General features: G+C 41.3%; 1 protein-coding gene and 1 pseudogene across 2 annotated transcripts in view; one reads left to right on the top strand and one right to left on the bottom strand.

Annotated features, from left to right (window-relative positions):
• Window positions 1–22,945, top strand: part of STRN3 (striatin 3) — a 104,240-nt gene that overhangs the window by 8,895 nt on the left and 72,400 nt on the right. The window lies entirely within an intron of this gene.
• Window positions 7,037–8,336, bottom strand: LOC148163909 (splicing factor 3A subunit 2 pseudogene; annotated as a pseudogene).

A 22,945-nucleotide genomic window follows, 5' to 3' on the forward strand; every position in this document is an offset into this window, starting at 1 on the left:
GATACGGGGCTCGATCCCAGGACCCTGGGACCATGACCCGAGCCGAAGGCAGACGCTCAACGACTGAGCCACCCAGGCGCCCCTTACTTTTTTAATACAAATAGATAAAAGCAAATACACAGTACCCTGTTTTTCACCTTTTTGTTTAACACTTCTTGGAAATCATGCTAAACCTTTTAATAGAGAACATTCTCACTTTTTTCTAAGAGCTGCATAATATTCTACCATGGTGGGGACTAGCCATAGTTGATTTAACTACTTTGCCATTGCTGGATGGTTGTGTTAAATTTTCACATAGCATTTGTAGCTATGTTCTTAAATGTGTGAGCAACCAGCCTTGCTGCCTCAAAATAAACTCTGTTGTATTGCTTTCTGTTTTCTTAGAGTTGATTAGCATTTGTAAAATTAAAATTTCATTTAATGCTTTATTTCATGGTTTTCTTTAAAACCTGAATTTAAATTAAGGGTCATGAATATTTTAGCTTTGAAAACTGTTAACCAGAGATTGGTTCATTTAAGGCCGAAGTCTGTTACTGAAATCCTGGCGAATGTAGGAGAAAGGCACAACAAAGAAAAAGATGAAACAAAAAAAATGGGGTGGGGTGGCTGGAAAGAGGATATAGCTAATGATAAAACAGTGGGTGTAGTAATATCCAACTAACAGTTGTCTCAGATAATAAAATAATTTTAGAGTGGCTTAGACTAACATTTAAAAAGTGGACCAGACTTTGATAAAATTATATTTAAAAGAGGGGTGGGGATAGGGAATGGAATTCTAGAAAATCGGTGCTTGTGAGTTTTTATACTTCATATATATCACTACACATAGGTCATTTTCTTCCTAATCTTTAATATAATTTGTAATTTTAGACAATGTTGCTTGTTTTCTCCTTTTAAGATCGTAAACTGAGAGGAGGAATCTACCTTTTTTATTTTTTATTTTTTTATTTAAAAAAAACTCATGTATATACCCAATGTGATGGTAAAGGGCCTGGCACATACTAGTTATTTGCTAAATATTTGTTAAATGAGTGAAATTGAGGCACCTGGCTGGGTCAATCGGTAGAGCATGCGACTCTTGAACACAGGGGTCGTGAGTTCGAGCCCCACGTTGGGTGTAGAGTTTACTTAATTATAATTGAGTGAAGTTGCTTAGGATTCCATTAAGCTGTTAGATATGAGAACACCTGATTGTAATTTTTATAGTACATAAAAGGGGAAAAAAGCCCACAAGATGGAAATAACATCTCAATAGTACATTACTACTCTTCCCTGACCCTCTCCATTTGATACTGGAATGAAACCAAGTTTTTATTTTTATTGTAAGGTATTCAAAATTATTTTTTAAATTTTTTAATTTTTAAAGATTTTATTTATTTATTTATTTGAGAGAGCGCAAGAGAGCACAAGCAGGGGGAGTGGCAGAGGGAGAGGGAGAAGCAGGCTCCCCGCAGAGCAGGGAGCTGGATGCAGGGCTCATTCCCAGGACCTGGGGATCATGACCTGAGCCCGGAAGGCAGCTGCTTAACCAGCTGAGCCACTCAGGCGCCCCTATGGTAGATACTTTCTTTTGTTAAAATTGATATTTCAGAAATGGATTGTTTATGCCTGTATAGTTACTGATGAAAAATACTTTATCATAAAACAGCAAGTTGAACTTACTAGTTTTTTTCCCCCCCTTAAAGTAAGCTGTATGCCCAGTGTGGGGCTTGAACTCATGACCCCAAGATCAAGAGTCACATGCTCTACCAACTGAGCCAGCCAGGTGCCCCTGAACGTACTAGTAATTTTAATGAATTTACATATATATCTTTTTGCCATTTCCTTTTTTTACGGATTTCTTTTTTTTCCTTTTTTAAAGATTTTATTTATTTGTCAGAGAGAGCACAAGGAGGGGGAGCAGCAGGCAGGGAGAAGCAGGCTCCCCACTGAGCAGGGAGCCCAATGTGGGGCTCCATCCCAGGACCTTGGGATCATGACCTGAGCAGAAGGCAGACACTTAACCAACTGAGCCACCCAGGCGTCCCTTTTTTGGATTTCTTTAAAAACTGACAAATACTCTCTCTTAAGATTTTATTTTATGATTAAAACTTTTGTAGTTGCATTTAGTTTTATTTTGTAAGTTTTTATATTAGTTTTTAATGTTTATTGTTGAAATAATGAATTTATATGAAAATCAAGCTACAAGAATGTCAAAGATAGTGACTTTTTTGCTAATTTTACTCTTCCAGTAACAAAACTGCTATCTTTCTGGGTGTGTATCATTTCAGAACTCCCCTCCCCCCCCTTTTTTTTTAAGATTTTTAAGTAATCTCTACATCCAATGTGGGGCTCAAACTTACAGCCCCGAGAACAGGAGTCACATGCTCTACTGACTGAGCCTCCAGGTGCCCCCAGAACTTCTTCAACATGTGAAAAATACACAACAGTGATTCTCACCTGGGGGGGGGGGGGCAGTTTTGCTCCCATGGGACATTTGGCATGTCTGGAGACATTTTTGGTTATCATAGCCAGAGCGGGGGGGGGGTGGTTATTATTGACATCTAGTGGATAGAGGTCAGGGATATTGTTAAACATGCACAGGATAGTCTTCTGCCCCCCCCCCCATAAAGAAATTATCCAGTCCATAAGTCAGTAATGCTGAGGTTAGAAACTGATACACAGTTTAATTTATTTTTAAAGATTTTATTTATTTGACAGAGAGCGAGAGCAGGAACACAAGCAGGGGGAGTGGGAGAGGGAGAAGCAGACTTCCCGCCGAGCAGCGAGTCCAGTGTGGGTCTCCATCCCAGGACCCTGGGATCATGACCTGAGCCGAAGGCAGACGTTTAAGGACTGAGCCACCCAGGCACCCCTGTGTGTGTATTTATATAGATCATCTATCCATTCATGTTCAGTGCCTAGAAAAATGCCTGGTAGTTATATAATTGTTGAGTGAATATATTAATAAACTCATACTAAAATTTATCATAAACATTGTACCATTTCAGTATATATAAATCTAATTTCTTAATAGCATGAATTGTTATATTTATGAAATACTGTCATTTCTCAAATTAATTTTGCTGAGAAACACATGAAATACTAGAATGCTTATGACCAAAATAGTTTGGCCTTTACCCATCCTCTCTAGTCCAGCTTTCCAGAAGCAACAACTATCAACTCTTCTGATATTTATTTCCTTTTTTAAATAATAGAAATATACAGCTATGGTCTCTGACAATATTTTATATTACCTTTTAACTTAAAACACCTTCTATCTCCTTTCACCATATTTTAATGTAATAAAATTAAATCATTAGATTTTACATTATTATTACCATGTAAATAATAAATTGTTAATCAGGTGAATACTGTGAATACTATCCCTTCTGTACATGTTTTGTTTTTCTTGGAGTTATTTGCCTCCTCTTTTTATGTATTTCATTTTCTGTGTATTTATTGCTATTTTCGCAAAAGGTCTTGGAAAGCTGTCAGGGTTTTCAAACTCTCAATGAGAGGGCATCATACGCTTGAGAGAGAGGAGCAGGGAAGATGTCAGTCCCCTTGCTCTGATCTAGACTTGTTCTTAAAATTTGTTACAGAGTGATTATTCTGAAGCTTCTGTGGGCTCTTCCATTTGTTACAAAGTTACTATTCTGAAATTTTTGTCCACTCATCTGCAGTCGGGAGTCTCCCTCCAGATAGGTGCCCCTATCTGTGCATGCTTAAGAGTGAGATATTATAGGGCGCCTGGGTGGCTCAGTCGTTAAGCGTCTGCCTTCGGCTCAGGTCATGATCCTGGGGTCCTGGGATCGAGCCCCGCATCAGCCTCCCTGCTTGGCGGGAAGCCTGCTTCTCCCTCTCCCACTCCCTCTGCTTGTGTTCCCTCTCTCTCTGTGTCCCTCTCTGTCAAATAAATAAATAAAATCTTAAAAAAGAAGTGAGCTACTATAAGGCTAGATGGTACCTATGAGATTTTTTTACCCCTTAAAACTTATTTTTATTACCATTCTTTAGAAAGGCCTACCTAATATTTATTTTTAAAAGTCATTCATTGATAGTGGCTTTTAATCTGCTTTAGCCTTCCCATAGGTTTGTCTTCTTAAATCTTTAATTGTTTATAATTGGTTCTCTGAGCTTGTAGTTCTCTGACTTCTCCAGCTAACTTCCTGTGCAGACTTCTAATGGTCTCAGATGTCCATCATTGTAATTTTCTGAAGTTTTAGCTATATAAAAAGTCGAATTTATCATTCCTGTGCTACATTTTGTTTTGATCCTACCTGTAGGATTATATTCCATCTTTGCTGAACTTTTTTGGAGCCTGGTATTCTTTAGGTCTTCTGTCAGTTCTTTTCAGAATTCTCTTATATCCTGTATTTTCCATTATCATGTGGTCACTTTCTCCCTACATTTTTATTACTTCCACTTTACCAGCCTTACATAAACTTTAGGTCCTTGATTCTCCTTTAGTTATTCTTTTAGCCATATTGTATCTTTCTGGTTTGTCATGTCTTTGTGCTCTGTATTGTTGTTTTCACTGTTTCTGGTGTCCTTAAATCCTAGTTTTTGCATACTAGGTTCAATTTATTTATTTGTCTATTTAAGATTTATTTATTTGACAGAGAGCAGGAGAGCACAGGCAAGGGGAGCAGCAGAGGCAGAGGGAGAAGCAGGCTTTCCACCGAGCAGGGAGCCCCATGTGGAGCTCGATCCCAGGCCCCTGGGATCATGACCTGAGCCCAAGACAGATGGTCAACCGACTGAGCCACCCAGGCGCCCCGGTTCAGTTTATTTTTTAAAGTCCCATTCTCAGAGATAATGGGTATCTCAAAGCTTTAGCTTCTGTTGTGCTTTGGTATAAACAAACATATGGCATGAAGTACAGATGATTTAAATTCAGTGTCTAAAAAAGTGGTTTTTTTCTTTAAAAGTAACAGGATATCATTTTTTGCTGTGCTTTAATACATAATATACTATAATTGACTTTTTCCTCCCAATTTTATTTAAAGATATATTTATTTTAGAGAGAGAGAGGGAGTGCATGTGCGAGTGGGGGAAGGAGCAGAGGGGGAGGAGGAGAGAGAATCTTAAGCCGACTCCATGTTGAGCTCAGATTCCCACTGGGAACTTGATCTCCTGACCTTGAGTTGGTTACCTGAGCTGAAACCAAGAGTCAGATGCTTAGCCAACTGAACCATCCAGGCACCCCACCCCGATTTTTAAAATTGTGTTAAAATACAAATATAAATACCATCTTAGCTGGGCGCCTGGGTGGCTCAGGTGGTTAAGTGTCTGCCTTCGGCTTGGGTCATGATCCCAGGGTCCTGGGATCGAGCCCTACATAGGGCTCCCTGCTTGGCGGGGAGCCTGCCTCTCCCTCTGCTGTTCCCCCTTCTTGTGCTCTCTCGCTCTCTCCGTCAAATAAATAAAATCTTTAAAAAAAATTTATCATCTTAGCTATTTTTATGTATACACTTTAGTACTGGGCAACCATCACTACAGTCCATCTCCAGAACTCTTTTCATCTTGTAAAACTGAAACTCTGTACCCATTAAACGATAACTACCCATTCTCCATCCCTGCAGTTACTGGTAACCCACCTTCCTACCTTCCGACTCAGTGAATTTGACTACATATGTTATGTAAGTGGAATCATTCAGTATTAGTCTCTTTGTGACTGCTTTATTTTACTTAGCATTATGTCCTCAAGGTTCATCCATGTAGCATATGTCAAAATTTCCTTCCTTTTTAAGGCTGAATAATATACCATTGTATATATATGCCACAGTTTGCTTATCCATTCATCTGTTGATGGACACTTGGATTGCACATAACTTTAACTAGTGTGAATGATGCTGCTAAAACATGAGTGTACAAATATATCTTCAAGACTCAGCTTTTATTTCTTTTGGTGTAACTCATTTTTACTTGGTATTAAAATTGATAAATTCAAGGGTACCTGGGTGGCTCAGTTGGTTAAGTGTCTGCCTTCGGCTTGGGTCATAATCCCAGGGTCCTGGGATCGAGCCCCACAACGGGCTTCTTGCTCTGTGGGGAGCCTGCTTCTCCCTCTGACTCCTGCTCCCCCCGCTTGTGTTTTCTCTCTTTGTCAAATAAATAAAATCTTTAGAAAAATTGATAAATTCAGTACTTATAGGGTATACATGTTTTCATTTGATACAGTGTTCTTTTCAAAATCTGAATTCAAGGCGCTTATTTTATTTTGATTTTTTTTTAAAGTTTGAACATTTTTTTAAGTGGTAAGACTGCATGAATTTTTGTGAACAATTTTACATGAAATCATGTGACTGCTGATTTAAGGCAACAGTGCTCAATCAAACCTATCAGAATTTGAATTTGATACAGAAATTTTCAACAGAAGCACGCAAAGCAGCTAGTTGCTGTCTGTAAATCTTCAGCTCTTCCACCTTCCCCTCTAACTCAGCAGATGTCTTTACCTCCTACTTAGCAGAGAAAATAGAAACCCATCAGATGGGAAGTTCTTTATCTTCTTGCTACCAAGTCTACAAGTTGTATATGTGCACACATAGCCCTTCCTTGTAGGCTGCTCTTAAAATGGGAGACATTTCTCATAAGGCTTATTTCTACTGATTGTTCATTTATTTATTCATTCATTGGCTTTTTATTAAGCACCTACTCAATGGGCATGTGTTTGGGGATAAAGCTATAAACAAGATACAGCTCTTGCCCTCTTGAAGCTTAGATTCTATTGAGTAGAGAAAGAAAATAAAGGTGGTCAGATGGTGATAAGTGCTATTGAGGTAAGTAAAGCAGAGAAGGGTGATAAGGAATGGATTTGTGTGTAAGAGATTACTATTTAAATGGGAAGACATCACTGCTGAACATTAGATATCTTTTGTTCCTCTTTTCCTTTATTATTATTATTATCATTACTATTTTTTTTTTTTGCAAGCCGGGCCTCGGGGAAGGCATTTAATGATCAGTGGGGACACCACACAGCCCCATACAAAAGCACCAAACTTAGCTCTGAAGGAAAACACACACCAGACTTGCCTGGAGAAGGGGCTGCCTTTCATTTGGCTGGGGGAGGGGGAGGAATGTTTCCAGGGCCTTCGGAGGGCAGTGGGGGCCTCAGCATCGGGGGCATGGGAGTTGGGGGATGTACCCCAGGATTTGAGGGGTGAACTCCAGGAGGCTGGGGGTAGACCCCAGGAGCTGGTGGGTGGACCCCAGGGGCCTGGGGATGAACTGCAGGAGCTGGAGGGTGCACCCCCGGGGCCTGGGGGTGAACTGCAGGAGCTGGTGGATGTACCCCTGGAGCCTGGGGGTGAACCCCAGCAGATGGGGGAGGATGGACACCTGGAGCAGGTGGGTGGACCCCTGGGGCTGGAGGGTGGATACCCGGAGTCGGTGGGTGAACCCCAGATGTTGGTGGGTGGACCACTGGTGCCGGGGGGTGGACCCCAGATGTTGGGGGGTGGACTCCTGGGGCCGGGGGGTGGACACCGGGAGCTGGGGGGGGGGCAGCTGGGGAGGGCCTGGAGGCCCTGAGGGTGCAGGCCCACTGGGCGGCATGGGTGGCAGAGGCAGGCCTCCTGGTGGTGGCGGGGGCAAAGACTCTGGCAGAGGCGGCCGGGGGTGGGGGAGACAATCGGGGGGGGGGGGCGGGGGTCTCTTCTTCCCAGGAGGCCCAGCAGGGAGGCTTGGAGGGGCTGGTGGCTTCTCCATCTTGGAGTGAAACTGCAGGAAAAACTGCTTGGTTTCCCGATTCCAGTGAGTCCAGAACTTGCCTTCGGCCTTATCGATCTCCCCCTGCTGGGGGGAGACCTTGAAGGCGATGGTCTCATAGGGCTCGGCAGCCCTGAGCAGGTACTGTCAGCGCCCGTCAGGAGGCTTGATCCTCTGCTCATAGGCAGACATGAAGCGGTGGCGGGGCATGATGCCCTCGGCGATCTCAGGGTAGTCAATCTGGAAGAGGAGGCTCTGCTGGCCCATCTCCGTGTCCCTCTGCTTGGTCAGTTTGTAGCCTGGGCGGCCAATCTTCACAAACTTCTTCACCTCCACCTTGACCTTTTCTGGCGCTGGCTGGGCGGGGCCTCCTTGGCCTCCTTGGCGGCTCGCCAGGCCAAGTTGGTCTGATGCTTCTTCCCTTGGGTATGTGCCAGGTAGCTGCCCTCGTTGTTGTGCAGGGTCAGACACAGCTTGCACTCATATGAGCCCAGATGATTCTTCATGAAATATGGGTCGTTGTTGATGTCGATGGTCTCCAGGGCCAGCTGCCAGAGGTGCTCCCTGCGATCTCGGTTGCTCTCCGAGGAGGAGGCCACGCCTCTACTCCCGGTCTTCCCCCCGGGGCGGTGCTAGAAGTCCATGGTGAGGGTGCTGGGGCTTTACCACACTGGTCCCTACCAGTGAGACCAAGTCTCACCTCCTTCAGGAAGCCTTCCTCGACTGCCCAAGCACACGGTGTGCACTCCTGAATTTCTTCTGCTTGTCTCCACTTGCTTCTCCCAAGCTAAATTCTACTTCTGTGGCTCAGCTCTAAATTTGCTGAAAGCAAGGAAGATCTCTATCCATCCACCTGCATCTTCTGCCCCGCGCTCCTCCTCACCCCCCCTTTTCCTTTATTATTGTCTTCTTTTGTGTTAGATATTTTCTGGTGTACCATTTATTTTATTTTTTAAAGATTTTATTTTTTGATAGAGAGCACAAGTAGGCAGAGAGGCAGGCAGAGGGAGAGACAGAGAGAAGCAGGCTTCCTGCTGAGCAGGGAGCCCAACGTGGGGCTCGATCCTGGTACCCTGGGATCAAGACCCGGGCCAAAGGCAGCCACTTAACTGACTGAGCCACCCAGGCGCCCCTGGCCATTTAATTAATTTTTTTTTGTGTACCATTTTAACTTGTTCTTTTACTGTAGTTTTTTAATTTTTTTAAGATTTTATTTATTAGAGAGCTAGAGAATACCAGGGGGAGCAGCAGAGGGAGAGGGAGAAACAGGCTCCCCGCTGAACAAGGAGCCCAATGCGGGGCTCAATCCCAGGACCCTGAGATCATGACCTGAGCCAAAGGTAGATGCTTAACCAACTGAGCCACCCAGGTGCCTCTAAAAATTACATCTTTATCCATTGTATACTACCAACGCATTTCTAACTATCTGCTGAATGTGGTCCTCTTTTAAATCACATATGAGGGGAAAAAAAAGTTACAAACAAAAAACATACAGTGTTTTTTATAGTTACCTGAAAAGTTGCCTGTACTGATGCTCTGTATTTTTCATATGGATTTGAATTACTGGTTAGTGGCTTCTCATTTTACCCTGAAGGGCTCCTTTTAGTATTTTTTTTTAGGGCAAGTCTACTAGCAAGCTTTTTCAGTTTTTGTTTATCAGGAATGTCTTAATTTCTCCTTCAGTTTTGAAGGACAGTTTTGTTGGATATAGATTCTTGGTTGACACTCTTTCACTGCTGTGAATATATCATTCTACCACTTCCATGGTTTCTCTGAGAAATCAGCTGTTAATCTTGTTTGTGACAAGTTGCTTTTTTCTTGATGTTTTCAAGATACTCCTTTTCTTGCTAACTGTTGACTTTTTTTGTTTTTAAAGATTTTATTTATTTGACAGAGAGCACAAGCAGGGGGAGTGGGAGAGGGAGAAGCAGACTCCCCGCTGAGCAGGGAGCCGGATGCAGGGCCCAATCCCAGGACCCTGGGATCATGACCTGAGCTGAAGGCAGACACTTAATGACTGAGCCATCCAGGCGCCCCGTTAACAGTTTTGATCATGATATGTGTTGAGCCAATCTCTTTCAGTTTAGGCTCCTTGAAATCCATTGAGCTTCTTGGATGTCTATATTAATTTTTTTTTTAAATCAAACTGGGAAATTTGGGGCCCTTATTCAAATACTCTGTCCTTTTCTCTCTCATCTCTCCATTATGCATTTATTGGTATCCTAATGGTATCCCACAGGTTTCTGAGACTCTGTTCATTTATCCTCATTCTTTATTTTTATCAGACTGGCTAATCTCAGTTGAACTGCCTTCAAAATTTGCTGATTCTTCTGCCAGCACGTATCTACTGTGAGCCTATCTATTGAATTTTTCATTTTAGTTACTGTATTTCTCAAATCTATAATTTCTATTTGATTGTTTTAAAAATAATTTTTGTTGGCATTGTCAGTTTGGTGACACATCATTTTCATATTCTCCTTCAGTTCTTTAGACATGGTTTCCTTTAGTTTTAACATTTAAAATAGTTGTTTTAAAATCTTAGTCTAGTAAGTTAATTGTGTTTCCTTAGGGATATAGTTTATATTGACTGCTCTCCCCCCACCCCCTGGATTTTTTACTGCTGATATTAATACCATACCATAAAGTCTGTATTTTGTTGTCATATGTGGTTACTGTAAGCTAATGAATAGACAGATACTTCCTTGGATGCCTGGAACATGTAAGTCTTCCAGTTTTTGCTAAGGGGCTCTATGTGTATGTTTTGTACATGCCTTTAGCACTCAGCCAGGCAGTTTACACCTCTGTTCTAGCATTCTTTTTCTGCTTGTACAGAGCCTAAAGTTTAGGGCCACAGTGTTTGACAATTGCCTCTGACTGTTTTTGGACAAAGGCACCCAGAGAAAAGGCTGTTTGGACTAGATGAGCTGAGTCAGGTCAAATAAAGACAGCTTTGCTAGAGTAGAGTCTTCCGGGGAACTGCCAGATAGGTCAAATAATGGCAGTTCTCTGGGAGTGTGACTTTGAAGGAGCTCCAATCCTATTCTGGCCCCTCTAGTGGCTGCGAATTTTCACTGTAATTGCAGGCTGTTGGTTTTTCATGGCTACATGGAACTGGGATGTAAGGAGAATAGGGCAAATGACAAAGTGGCAGAGCTTGCCAGTCCTAACAGAATTCAGCCATATTTGTTGAATAAACACTCCCTAGATAGCTGCAGTGCTTTGTAATTTCCACAGTTTGGAAAAGATGATTCTTAGAACTTCTGTTGTAATATCTTTCATGAAGGAGAGAATTTCAGAGGTCTTTACTCTGCTCCTCTTATTAATAAGAGTAACACTAGGACTTAGGGTGTGTAGGTTCCTTCTCCACGCTCAGGGGGCTCAGGGGGACCTGAGGGTTGAGGATTTTCAGGTTAATCAACCCATATCCCCATTCTGTTTTTTCAGGGTTCCAAGTCTTTCTCTTTTTCTATTCATTCCTTAACCTTGATAAAGCAGACCTGTTCTGAGAGTTTAACTTTCTTTGGAGCTCTGCTACTCATGATTAAGACCTGGTCCTGCCCCTTAACCTTCTGTGACCTTAGCTGCTACAGATGAGTGACTTTTTATGCTACCAAAGAACCTTCTGGCTTTCATATTTAGTTTTTAATTCCCCATTACTCACTTTGACCTCTTGTTACATTTTTTCCAGAGGGTTAATTGCCTTTAGTAACGACAGCCTAATTTCATGATCCTTATAATTACTGTTTTCTTATATTTCTTAAATGCCTAATACATTGTACCTTATAGTGCAGGGTTTGGCAAACCATGGCTTGCAGGTCAAATCCAGTTCTGGGCCTACCTGTTTTTGTTATACCCCATTTTTAAAAAGTTAAAAAATGAAAACAACAAATAAGAATAGAATACAAAATAGTATCTAGTCCTTTAAAAAAGGTTGGCCAGGGTGCCTGGGTGGCTCAGTTGGTTAAGCGACTGCCTTCTGCTCACGTCATGAACCTGGAGTCCCAGGATCGAGTCCCGCATCGTGCTCCCTGCTCAGCAGGGAGTCTGCTTCTCCCTCTGACCCTCCTCCCTCTCATGCTGTCATTCTCTCTCTTTCTCTCAATAAATAAAAATCTTTTAAAAAAATAAAAATAAAAAAGGTTGGCCAACGTCTGTATTCCCTTTCACTGGAAAACTACCCAGTTTACCTACAGTGAAAGTTTTAACTGTTGACTGCCACTTTGTGCAAGGGGCTCCCTGTTCTGCTCATCACCAGTGGTGGGTTTCTCTGAAGCTGGGCAGCTAGGTGATCCAACTCCAAAACTTCACTGTAGAGCCTGCTTTCTTGGACCATTCCCATCACCAGTGGCTGTAAGTTAGTTTCCCTGGGGAAACTGAGATGGTGATTTGCATGCAGAAGTCTATTAGGGGATGTTTTTAGGATCAACATCTGTAGAAAGAATGGAAAGGAAACAGAAGGGAAAAGTTGGGCTGTAATGTACTATCAACAAAAGCCACAGTTGACTCCATGGGAGCTCTGAAGCTGGAATAACTCTCAGAGTTGTCCAGAGTTGTGGGAAGGTGCTGCGCCCTTATGCCCCTGTTTTTGTTTTTGTTTTAATTTTTTAAAATTTTTATTTGACAGAGTGAGATAGAGCGCACAAGCTGGGGGAGCTGCAGGCAGAGGGAGAGGAGAAATAGGCTCCCTGTGGATCAGGAAGTCCAATGCGGGGCTCGATCCCGAGGTCCTGGGATCATGACCTGAGCCGAAGGCAGCTGCCCAACCAACTGAGCCACCCAGGCACCTCTGTGCCCCTGTTTTAATCAGTTACTTGATGGAGGCCACTTGGGCAGGCACCTGTCTTTAGCTGAGGCAATTCCTGAAAAGGCCATGACAGGTGAAGACTGTTTTCCAGCAGCACTTCCAGCAGCTATACAAGAAATTGTTCAGTTTTTTTTTTTAATTTATCTGAGAGAAAGTGCCCAAGCTGGGGAGGGGCAGAGGGAGAGGGGGAGGGGCAGAGAGAGAGAGAGAGAGAGGCAGACTCCCCACTGAGCAGGGAGCATGCAGGGCTCAATCCCAGGACCCTGGGATCATGATCTGAGCCTAAAGCCAATACTTAACCAAAACGACTGAGCCACCCAGGCGCCCCAGAAATTATTCACTTCTGAAAGGGAATCTGGGTAGCACATCAGTGTACCCTTCATATAGCTGCTGCTTTTTCTTTTTAAGATAGATTTATTTATTTGAGAGAGCATGAGTGGGGGAAGGAGCAGAGGAAGAGAATCCCGCTGAGTGGGGAGCCCGATGTGGGGCTCTGTCCCAGGACCCTGAGATCATGACCTGAGCCAAAGTCAAGAGTCGGCCACTTAACCCACCGCCACCCAGGCACCCCTACAATTTACACACTTTATAATAGGGGAATATAAATGTGTATAAAACTAAATATGATGAATTGTGCTGAATACCAGTAGAAGTTTTACTGAGTGAGTCCTTACTCTTGAGAAGATATTTCACTAATTTTAATTTGTAATTTCAATAAAACATCATTTGCCATTGTAATTTTCCTTCTAATTATCACCCATCTGGGTATGTCATTAAACCTTCCACAGGTCTTTTCTTTTTTCTTCTTTCTTCCCTCCTTTCCTTACCTGCTAGTTGCCAGACACCTTCTAAATGCTTGGGATAGTGGCAGCTGGTTGGCTCATTTGGAAAGGCGTGGGACTCTTGATCTCCGGTTGTGAGTTTGAGCCCCACATTGGGTGTAGAGATTACTTAAGGAAATTAAAAAAAAAAAAAAATGCTTGGGATATAACCTAGAACTAAACATTCAAATATCCCTGCTCTCACAGAACTTAGTTTTTATTTGGCCTGAGGGTGGGAGGAGAGAAGTGATAATCTATAAATAAGTTATTGTGAAATTATGTGAATAAATGAAAAGTATTGTTAGAAAGTTGTAAGTATTGTACGAAGAAAAAGAGAGTAAGGGATGGGGGTATACAGGGCTGTGGAACAGTTTGTGCTTTTTGAAAGGAAAGTTAGGATAGGTCTCATTGAGAAGACTACATATGAGCAAAGATGTGGTAAGGGGGAGTTAGTTATGTGGTGGAAGAACTCACTGCCATTGCGACCAAGGCCCCAAGAAAAGTAGGTGCTAGATGTGTTCAGAAACTAGTAGGGGTGATCAATATGGTTGAGGTAGAGTGAAGTGTAGGGGAGAGTGGTAGGAGGGGAGAGCTGAGATGTTAAAAATAAAAAAGGACTAGACTATTAAGACTCTCTTGGCCATGGTAAGGACTCAGGCTTTCTTTTCTGAGTGAGATGGGCAGCCATTGCAGAGTTTTGAACAGAAGAGTGACATGTCAGGCAGGAATGTACTGGCATCTAAGTTGAAAACAGGGTGTGTGTGTGTATATGTATATATGTCCCCAGTGCTTAGACCAGTACATTGAGCATCCTAAGTATACTATAAGCTCTCTTTCTCTCTAGCCAGGGATGAAAACTTGGATTTTAATACTCATTTGTTTTGACTAGTAACAGAGCTGTTTAAAACCTGCAATGTGGAGTAGGAAGACAAATTGTGTGGGAGAAAAAAATTATGTATATTTTTATCAATGTGAGGAGAAGATAAATGAATGTTTTAGAGGGAATGTTTAGATTGATAGCAATATTCTTTTTTTTTTTTTTTTGGCTTTATTTATTTGAGAGAGAGAGTGTGAGAGCAAGAGAGAGTAAAAGCCGGGGGTGGGGGAGAAGCACGCCTCCTGCTGAGCAGGGAGCCTAATGCACTGGGCTCAGTCCCAGGACCCTGGGATTATGACCTGAGCCGAAGGCAGATGCCCAGCTGACTGAGCCCCCCCAGGCGCCCTGATAGCAATATTCTTAATTTTAAAATGTTTTACTTTTAATTGTGGGGAGACTGTAGAAAAGCCTAGAAAAGAAAATGCAAATGACTTACCTCACCATCTAGAGATAACCATATTAATATTTTGGTGTTAGGATATGTATGTGGTAGGTGATACTTTATATAAAAATATAAATACTCAAAAAGATGAGTGATATTTTAGTATATTTTCCCTGAACTTGAAGTATAACATCCATTTAGTATAGTGATCTTAAATATACAATTTGATGAATTTTTACAAACTTACACACCAGTGTCACAATCACTCAAGATGGAGATCAAAATGGAGAATATTACTAGTGCCCCAGATGTGTCTATTTTGTTCTTACTTTGTCACCACTCCCAACCAGAAGTTACTACTAATCTGACTTTCATCATCACAGATTACTTTTACCTATTTTATATTTTAACATTGCAGTTTTACAGTAAGTACTCTTTGGTGTCTTTTTTCCCCCTCAGCATTATATTTTCTATTCCTGTGTTCCTTTTTTTCACTTAAAATTCTCCACGCAGTTAGATTCTTCAACCGCCCCCCCTTTTAAAGATTTTATTTGTTTGAGAGAGAGCACAAGCCAGGGGAAGGGGTAGAGGGAGAAGCAGACTCCCCGCTGAGCAGGGAGCTCTGCATGGGGCTCAATCCCAGGACTCTGAGATCATGACCTGAGCAGAAGGCAGATGCTTAACCAACTGAGCCACCCAGGTTCCCCAAGGTTCTTTACCTTTCAGAGACATAACCATCTGATATGATTTTAAAAATCTGTAAAAATATGTTGATGAGACACTTGGGGGAATATGAATATGGATTGGCTATTTTTTGTTAAAGATTTATTTGAGAGAGAGAGTGGGTGGAGGGACAGAGGAAGAGAATCTCAAGCAGACTGTGCTGAGTTGGGGAGCCCAATGTGGGGCTCAATCTCATGACCCTGAGATCATGACCTGAGCCAAAATTAAGAGTCAGACACTTAACCACCTGAGCCACCCAGGCACCCCTGGATTGGCTATTTGATAATACAAAGAATCACTGTTAATTTTACTAGGTGTGGTAATGGCATTTTGTTCATATAAATGAAATACCCTCATTTGTTACCAAAGTACACAAAAGTATTTATGGGTGAAATAAGATATCTGGAAATTGCTTTAAAATATATCACTGGGGGTGGGAGAAGGGGAAAAGGTAGAGGGAAGGTGAGGTGAAAGAAGATAATCAAATTTAATATTCTTTGGAAGCTAGGTGATGCATACAAGGGACAAGTTTCAATTTCTCTATATCTTTGTCAACACTTGTTATTTTTTTTCTCTTTTTTTTTCTTTTCTTTCTCTCCCCCCTGCCTTTTTTTTTTTTAAGTAGTCATTCTAACAGTTCTGAGGTTGTTGTAGCTTGGCTTACATTTCTTTAATGATCAGTGATGTTGACTGTGTTTTCATATGCTTGTTGGCCATTTGTATATCATTTTGGTCTATTCAGATCGGCCCGTTTTTATATCAGGTCATTTGTTGCTCTTGAGCTTTTTCTATACTATTACCTCTGCTGTTGTGTTGGAGAATATTTAAGAGATCTTCATAACTTTTTTTATATTATGTATGTTATACTAATGCACTGGGCTCAGTCCCAGGACCCTGATATATTCAATATACTTCATTCATCAATATATCAATACTGATATATTCAGATACATATGGTTTTTTAGTGGTATTTTTCTAATAAGTCTTTTTACGACATGGCTTCCAGCTTTATCTCCCTGGTATCGTCTCCTTCCTCTCTTCTACCCCTCTCCCCTGAGACATATAAAGTTCTAGTCATGCTTTGTTTCTTTAAATTCTGGTAAAGTTAGTGTGTCCTCTTTCCCCTTAGGCCTTCACACATGCTGTTCTCTCTGCATGGAACAGTTCCTCTCCTGTTTGAACTATTTTCTCTTCAATTGAGAATTTAGCTGTTATTTCCTCTGGGAAATCATCTCTGAGCCTGCAAGTATAAATTAGGTCCTCCTCCTATGTGGTGAACTTCCTTTATCATATTTATTGAGCTGCATTGCACAGGCCTGATCTGTTTACTCTCTCTCCTATAGTAGGCTATAAGCTCTGTGAGAGTAGGATTGTATTGTCCTTTTGTGCATCACTGTATCCCTAAAACCATAGGAAGCACTCTGTAAATAATTGTTGCAAGAATAAGCAGCAGAACTAATATTTAAACAAATCTCTAGTATGTGTAGGGCACTCTGGATGATATAAAAGTGAACACAAGTTCTTTTGTTCAGGCAGCTTCAAATGTAATGGTGAAGGAGGTTTCCTCTTTGCCCTCCTTCACCTTACCTTCAATATAACTGCAGGCTGTTAAATTTTTGGGTTTATTTGTACAAAGATCAATTCAAATTGAGCACCAGCAAACCAGAAATTGTTACGAGGGCTCCGCAGACAGGATTCAGCTCCAATTCACCTCCAATTAACAAGGAGGTGGCATTATTTGGGAAAGCCTTGTTGGCTGTTCGTGATTGGTTGTTCCTAGGTTTGGATTTCTTAACCTTTAGGCATTACAGGTTTAGGTTTTGGTTTGCTTATGTAGGCTACTAAGGCATTAAAGCCAACTCAGTCTAGTGGCTTCCTTGTTTAACAAAGCCATCCAATATGATCATATCTGGTCATAGGCTGATGAAAATAGAGCCTAGGAATATAGCTAACTTAACCCCAAAGTAGCTGGTCAGTGTATTCTCTTTCTTATATTATTTGAGGTAGACTAAGTCGTAATTAATTATCTTAATCCCAGTTACTTCCTTTTCTAGTATTGTCACAGAGGGAGTCTCCTGTGCAGTGTCCGTTTTAGGCTGACAGTTATGGTCACATTTTCTGGCACTTTTCTTATAAACTTACAGGTTAAGGAAGGTGTGTCGTCCTCCCCCCCCCCTTAAAAAATACCAAGTTTGTGCTGTCTCTTAAGAGTCTTGTACCCTTAAAGACTCTAGTAGAGTACCCTAACACTCTGGTTTGCTGTCACATTACCTCTGTTTAGCTCCTTGGATCGTTGAGCCAGGATTTTTCTTTTTTTGAAATACGTAAAGGAGTCTCCTAAATTTGTAGTTTCTTGTCCTGTCTCAGGTCCACATTTCTGAATTGGAATGACATAGATGTTCTTATCTCTGGGCTTTATTTCTGTTTCTTGGTATAGCTTATCATTATTGTCATCATTAAGTCTATAATTGCACAGGATTCATTTCCTTTATTAATCTTACTCTTTAGAGTCTAGACATTTAAAAAGAGAAAATTTATATTCTGTCCCAGTTTTGTGGTTTTATCACCAGTTATATGCTTTAATTTTGTTTTACTGTGGCTCAGCAAATTTGTACTTTGTATTGTATATATTTGTTTAGTAAATGTATTTGGTAAAATTAAGAGTAAATAACTGAAAATATGGTGTACTAGCAAAAATATCCATAACTCATTAAATGTAGGAATTGGCATAAACAGCATAGAAGAATTAATGGCTAGAGCAGCTTTGTGGATTTGAGAAACACTACACAGTGTAAGCTATGCGCGCGCATGCGTGTGTGAGAGAGAGAGAGAGAAAATGTGTGTGTTAAAATTCAGCATTTTCCCCCTCTGACTTGAGCATCTGTTAACAAATTCTAATTAAGTAGCACAGTTTACTCCTGAAAAAAATCATTGATACCTTTGATTTAGTAGTGGGGCTTTGTATCTCAGTTACATTAAAGTATGTGTGAGCCAGAGTGAATGATACTTTTTTATTTCTTAGACTCAGAGAAACATTAATTTATTCGACACATATTTAGTTGGCACTGCATTATACAGAATGGAAAATGCGATTTGCAAGATGTTAAGGTGGTATCGGAGGGCTATAACTGTGGCCTATGTTTTCAGAGAATTTACTGTCTGCATAGTACAGAAAGTAAAAGAAATATAGGAGTAATGATATTAGGTAAAAGGTTTATTAACCTTTTAGATTAGGTTCTCATCTTATTTGCAAATATATCATGTATAGCTACTACTGTAATTTTCAGATTCCTGATAAATGCTTGGGTTCTTGAAGGTGTTTCAGCCAAATGCACATCATTTCTGAGCAAAATCTGAGACTGCCCCTGTGAGGAAAAACTCATCTCATCTGTATCTCCTGGGCTATCCATAGTTTATCAGTACAGTTGACTCTTGAACCTTGCAGGGGTTAGGAGGTGCTGACCCCTGCATCGTTGAAAATCCTCATTTAACTTTTGACTCCCCCAAAACTTCACTACTAATAACCTACTGTTGAAGGGAAGCCTTATGGATAACATAGTTAACAGTGTTGTATGTATTATATACATACTGTATTGTTATAATAAAATAAGTTAGAGAAAAGAAAATGTTAACAGTTATAAGGAAAAGAGGGGCGCCTGGGTGGCTCAGTCCTTAAGCATCTGCCTTCGGCTCAGGTCATGGTCCCTGGGTCCTGGGATTGAGCCCCGTATCGGGCTCCCTGCTCCACGGGAAGCCTGCTTCTCCCTCTCCCCCTGCTTGTGTTCCCTCTCTCGCTGTCTCTCTCTCTGTCAAATAAATAAATAAAATCTTTAAAAAAAAATCATAAGGAAAAGAAAGTACATTTAACAATATTGTATAATATTTGTCAAAAAAATCTGTTTATAAGTGGGCTCATGCAGCTCAAACTACTGTTGTTTGTGGGTCAGCTGTACTTCATTTCAGACACCCAAGTGTGTGTGTGTGGTTTTTTTTTTTAAAGATTTTATTTATTTATTTGAGAGAGAGAATGAGATAGAGCATGAGAGGGAGGAGGGTCAGAGAGAGAAGCAGACTCCCTGCTGAGCAGGGAGCCGGATGTGGGACTCGATCCCGGGACTCCAGGACCATGACCTGAGCCGAAGACAGTCGCCTAACCAACTGAGCCACCCAGGCACCCTGTGTGTGTGTGTTTTTAAGATTTTATTTATTTACTTGTCAGAGAGTGCACAGGGGGAGCAGCAGGCAGAGGGAGAAGTAGGCTTCCCGCTGCGCAGGAAGCCCAGTGCAGAAGGCAGACGCTCAACCGACTAAGCCACCCAGGCATCCCAAATGTGGGGTTTTTCTAAACATTAAGCATTTCTGTGATACCAGCTGGGTGTCCTGCAATTTTATTCAATTCTGACAGTATCTACCTGAAGATAGCATCAGATCCCACAGGTTTAAGGGCTCAGTCCTACAAAACACACTCCACTCCCCTCCCCCACTTTGGGTGCTAATTGCCAATGCAGATTGTCATCTGTGCTTTTGACCCACCACCTGTAAATAGGGGTTCTGACTATCTTGCCCATACCAGGGACTTTGGTCACAAGTGGGCAAAATTGGAGACCTCCTATTTTGTGGAGTGAACGAGGGAAGGAGCAGAGGGAGAGGGAAAAGCAGATTCAACCCTGAGCATGGTGCCCGACTTGGGGCTCGATCTCAGCCTGAGCCGAAATCAAGAGTCCGATGCTTAACTGACTGAGCCACTCAGGAGCCCCTCATGCTGAGTTTTAAATGTCTTAAGTATCTTCTTAATTTTGATCATTAATGTACTGAATTAACATAGACTAGATGAACAGAATTTCTGGAATCACAAACACTTGCTTAACCGAAGTGAGTTCTTCCTTTATGCATGTATAAAATGTCTCATTGTTTTTTTTAAAGTATTGTCATTTACTGTAGATGAATTAGATACTTCCAGGTTTAAGATTTAGCTAGAAATTATATACATATGGTCATTCCAATATTTTACAACTGAGGAAACTGAGAAACTAATTATGACTTCATTTTTTCAGCAACGAATATTTATTGAGTTTTTACTTATGCCATGTACTATCCTGGGTAATAGGAATACATCAGTGAAAAAAAAAAGGAATACATCAGTGAACAAGAGAAATATCCATAATTTTGTGGAGCTTATGTTTTAGTGACATTTGTTTAATTAGTGGCAAAACAAGGACACTTGATTTTGTTTAGTGTTTTGATTTTCTTAGTATGAAATTGGACTGGCAGATATTTTGCATCCTGCTTGCTGGTTCATAAAGTTTTGTCATGACTGCCTAGAGCCTAAGTTACTTATGTGAATTCTTTTCTAACACTACTGAGGCACAGTTATGATGTCTACCTTGGGTTTGGGAGGGGACCTGGTAGTATCATGAGATTGTCAACCCTGACATTATTTCTCTACCTGATTTTCTCTCCCCACTCTGTGGAGCAGCTTTATAGTGTGTAGTTTGGTGATCAGGAGAAGCTGCTCTAGAGTGAGACTGCTTAGATTCAAATCTTAGGGTCTCACTGCTATTATTAGGATGTTGGCCAAGTTTCTTAACCCCTTTGTACCCGATTTGTCTCTTCTGTAACGCGGGGAAAATAATACCTACTCAGGATCATTTTAAGGAGTAAATGAGTTCATACACTTAAATACTTAAAACTGTTTGGCACATAGCATACTTGACAGATACTTGTGATGGTTATTATTCCTCCTTTTCAATTTACAATTCTCAAGTCCCGAAATTCTGATAATCAAAAGGTTTTTTTAACTAATTGATGGCAGGAACCTTATCTGAAGTGATACAAAGCTATTTATAGTCTTTATCCCACTTACTGAAAAGTCATATACTTTGTTGTATTTGTTTGATTTTGTTACTGCCGCAGTTGGCAGTGAATGAGGTGTTACCTAATATGTAGTATATACACTTCAGTAATAAATTCCAGAACACATCTGGCCTGAAGGGTTTTGGTAAAGGAATGTAGACCTCTGCTAGTCAAATTCACAGCTAAGCATGTCTTTTTTTTTTCACATTAGTATCTCAAAATTTATAATGATTTTAAGTAGCTTACCTGGTTAGAAATTTCCTTAATTGAGGACTAAAAAAGTGCTTGAGAGAGTAATAAATTCCCCTCGGCTGCTGTTTTTTTTTTTTAATTTTTTAAGATTTTATTTATTTATTTGACAGAGCGCACAAGCAGGGGGAGCAGCAGGCCAGAGAGAGAGGGAGAAGCAGGCTCCCCGCTAGGGAGCCCAGTGCGGGGCTTGATCCCAGGACCCTAGATCATGACCCCAGCCGCAGGCAGACATTTAACCAACTGAGCCACCTAGACGCCTCAGAGTTGCTGCTCTTGAAAATTTGCTTATAAGATTATTTTTTATTATTTGTAATCTTTTTTTTTTTTTTGAAGATTTTATTTATTAGAGAGAGCACAAGAGGGGTAAGGTCAGAGGGAGAAGCAGACTCCCCGCTGAGCAGTGAGCCCCATGCGGGACTCAATCCCGGGACTCCGGAATCATGACCTGAGCCGAAGGCAGTCGCCCAGCCAACTGAGCCACCCAGGCACCCTATTTGTAATCTTTATTTTTACTATAAAATTTGAAATATCTCCTGGGAGATATAAAAAAATTATAAGAAAAAAGGTTTTAAGAAACATACCAGTCTTGAGAACGTAGTATTATACTTAGTCAACGTAATCATTATTGGCTTTCCTGAAGAATCTTGTCAGCAGAAAAAAAAAAAAAAACGAAAGCTGAAAGTCACTTATATATAGAAGCCTTTTCCACTTAGTCACTTTTTAAAAAATTTATACCTGGCCATATCTCAAAAAGAATTTCATTCTCTTTTCAAAGATACATAAGTAACAATAAAATATGTTATAAGTAGTGGAGTTTATTTGTCCTTAGCTTAGATATAATTTGGATTCTTCACTTGCTACAAAATAGAATCGTTGAGGGAAGAGGGAAGCTTGTTGCTAGTACTTCAATAAAAGAGATAATAAACTTGACCAAGAGTCAAGAAAACTCTTTTAAAAAGTTGGTAGAGGGGGGCACCTGGGTGGCTCAGTTGTTAAGCGTCTGCCTTCGGATCAGGTCATGATCCCAGGGTCCTGGGATTGAGCCCCACATCTGGCTCCCTGCTCGGCGGGAAGCCTGCGTCTTCCTCTCCCACTCCCCCTGCTTGTGTTCCCTCTCTTGCTGTCCCTCTGTCAAAAAATAAATAAAATCTTAAAAAAATAAAAAATAAAAAGTTGGTAGAGGGACATCTGGGTGACTCAGTCGGTTAAGTGTCTTTGGCTCAGGTCATGACCCTGGGGTCCTGGAATCAAGCCCCATGTTTGGCTCCCTGCTTAGCGGGGAGTCTGCTTCTCTCTGCCCCTCCCCTAGCTTGTGTTCCCCCACCTCCCCCCCAATAAATAAATAAAATCTTTAAAAAAAAGTTGGTAGACTTTTTTTTTTAACTTTTATTTATTTATTTGACAGAGAGAGATACAGCTAGAGAGGGAACACAAGCAGGGGGAGTGGGAGAGGGAGAAGCAGGCTTCCCGCGGAGCAGGGAGCCCGACGTGGGGCTCCATCCCAGGACCCTGGGATCATGACCTGAGCCGAAGGCAGACGC

Source organism: Eumetopias jubatus, unplaced genomic scaffold (genome assembly GCF_037043125.1).
Source record: "Eumetopias jubatus isolate StellerSeaLion01/CBP00866 unplaced genomic scaffold, mEumJub1_p1.0 scaffold_7, whole genome shotgun sequence".
NCBI classification, from domain to species: domain Eukaryota; kingdom Metazoa; phylum Chordata; class Mammalia; order Carnivora; family Otariidae; genus Eumetopias; species Eumetopias jubatus.